Below are 2664 nucleotides of genomic sequence, written 5' to 3' on the forward strand. Positions count from 1 at the left end.
TCAGAGTTCACACCAACATTTTCTTGTTTATATATTAGAAACATTATGTCTGGTGAGAAATAAGCCAGAGAGTTAACATGGTGCAGATATGAAGTAACTCCATTCAGGTCTAGTCTGTGGACACTCATGTTTGGGAGGGACTCACTTCCAGTTTCTTGCAATCAACCACCCTGAAATCTGGCCAAATTTGTAGACCTCCTATTATGTACCTGACAGACAAGATCAGGAAAAGGCAAATTAAGTAAGCTTCTGTCTTGCCCCAGACAACCTCAGCCATGAAGTATTAGGAAGGAAGTATTTTCTAAGATAGATGGCACTTCTTTTGAGCCATGATTTTTTAAAAATCACTGGTTCTTCTTATTTTTCACTTTGAGACAGGTTCTCAGGAAGTTGCTTAAGTCCTTGCGAACTTGGTGACATCAGCATTGAACTTGCCATTGTCCCATCTTAGATTCCCGAGCCACTGGGATTACATGAGTGCACCATGGCACCTGGCTGACAATTCTTAATGTACAAGAAAACTGAAGTATCAATATGTATGCCACTGTGGAGGTCCCAGTGAGATTCGAAGGTGTTGAGATAAGGCAATGTGTGAATAGAACATAGTTTTTTTGTGTGTGTGTGTTTGTGTGTGTGTGTTTTTAAATTTTGTGTTGGGGTTGCTTGGTGGGTAAGTGCACCAGCACCAAGTTACACCTGGTCCTTTTTACTCTGTATTTTGAAAGAGGGTCTCACTAAGACTCCCAGACTAGCTTCACCCTTGTGATCCTCCTGCCTCAACGTCTTGGGTCACTGGGATTTCAGGCAGAGACCACTGTGCCCGGGACCAGAACTGAGTTTTCATGTGGAAAAAAAATACAGTTGGATGAATTTCTGCTAAAAGCCACAGCCAAGTAATATGATGCATGGCATTTTTGGTTGAAAGGTGAGGCCAGCAAGCCATTGAGATGATATGATTATGTTAAGATCTGCATTCATATGGATATTGGACTCCTGCTGTCCACCTCTGCCTGCTATGGGACTCCTGAAGAGTTCCCATTGATTGGTGAAGTGCGGTAGGAGGGAATTCTGGAGGAGGGACTTCCTGTTGGGTTCCAGGAGAACGCCTCATGGGTCCCTTGGCAATCTTCCCTTTGGCAATCTTCCCAGGAGCATACAGGGCATTGGCAGAAGTTTCAAAAATAATGTTTGTTCCTGCTTGAGTGGCTCATGATTTTGTGCCCAGCCAGACTGTTGCAAATTTCCTTTTTCTCCCTCATGACAGTGGTGTTCATTTGAGATTGAGGAAGGAGGTCAGATTTGCAAAAAAAAAAAAAAAAAAAAAAAAAAAGACTTTTTTTTGTGTGTTACTGTGGTCCTTCTTCTTCTCGTCCACATCTCCTTGCACATTACTGGGCACAGACCTAAGCCCACTGACCTGCCCATTGGTCTCCTGGCCCTGATTCACTTGGTGATTCTGCTCATCAGTGGCTTCATAGCTTCTGACATTTTTATACCTCAGAGGGGCAGGTGGGATAACCTGACATGTAAATTGCTCATCTACCTGTACAGGTTGATGAGGGGCTTCTCCATCTGTGCCAGCTGCCTGCTGAGTGTCCTCCAAGCCATCACTCTCAGCCCCAGGAGCTCCTACTTGGCAAAATTCAAACATAAATCCTCACATCACAACCTGTGTTTCCTTCTCTTCCTGTGGGTCATCTACTCATCCTTCAGTAGCCACCTCTTCATCTCCATTGCTGCTACCTCCAATTGGACCTCAGACAACTTTATGTACGTCAAAGAATCTTGCTCCTTTATTTCCATGACCTTCTTCCTCCGTCACAGCTTGTCCACCCTGCTGACCTTCAGGGAATTCTCCTTTATAGGAATAATGGCCCTCTCCAGTGGATACATGGTGGCTCTCCTGTGCAGGCACTAGGGGCAGTCCCAGCATCTCCACAGCACCAGCCTGTCTCCAGTGTCATCCCCAGAACTGCAGGCCACCCAGACAATCCTGCTGTTCATGAGTTGCTTCATGGTCATGTCCATCTTGGACAGCATTGTCTCCTATGCAAGAATCACAATGAAGGATGATCCAGTATTTTACTGTATCCAGATCCTCGTGACCCATAGCTATGCCTCATTCAGCCTTTGGTGTTTATTTGTACTGAAAAACGTATAATTGTTATTTTCAGATACATGTGGGATAAAACAGTAAACATTTCAGTAGCCAGTGGTGGATAAGTTCTGTTAAGGTGAAAAACTGTGTTGAATTTGGAGTGATTTATCATGACAGAGCGTGTAGAGTCTTTGGTTTATATGCAATGCAAAGTGTCGCTTCCTCTGTTAAACCGTACACTTGGACATAATGTGGATTACATGCACATCAAAGAAAGCCAAACCAAGTGCCTCTCCAATATATCATGGGGATGTCATGGTTCTCACTGGATCCTTAATACGGGCCTGTGAGTTGGATGTCACTTGTCATAACCTGGGTTATTCCAAATTCTTTTTAGATACACAATAGTTCCAATGGTTCTCAAATATTGCATTGTCTCGATTATCTATATTTTTACAAAATACATTTGTAAACATATTCTACCATGAAATATCACATGATCCAGCACACACAATACACACTCATAGGTGCACACACACACACACACACACATTCTACATGCAAGG

The 2664-nt window shown here is 43.4% G+C and overlaps 1 pseudogene; it reads left to right on the forward strand.

The window, feature by feature from the left end:
• The first annotated feature begins 310 nt into the window (after positions 1 to 310).
• On the forward strand, positions 311 to 2223 carry LOC124107593 (vomeronasal type-1 receptor A11-like; annotated as a pseudogene).
• The last annotated feature ends 441 nt before the right edge of the window (positions 2224 to 2664 follow it).

The sequence above is a fragment of the Marmota monax genome, unplaced genomic scaffold (genome assembly GCF_021218885.2).
Source record: "Marmota monax isolate L192 unplaced genomic scaffold, Marmota_monax_Labrador192_F-V1.1 WCK01_AAM20220418_F8-fsc01121, whole genome shotgun sequence".
Classification (NCBI taxonomy): domain Eukaryota; kingdom Metazoa; phylum Chordata; class Mammalia; order Rodentia; family Sciuridae; genus Marmota; species Marmota monax.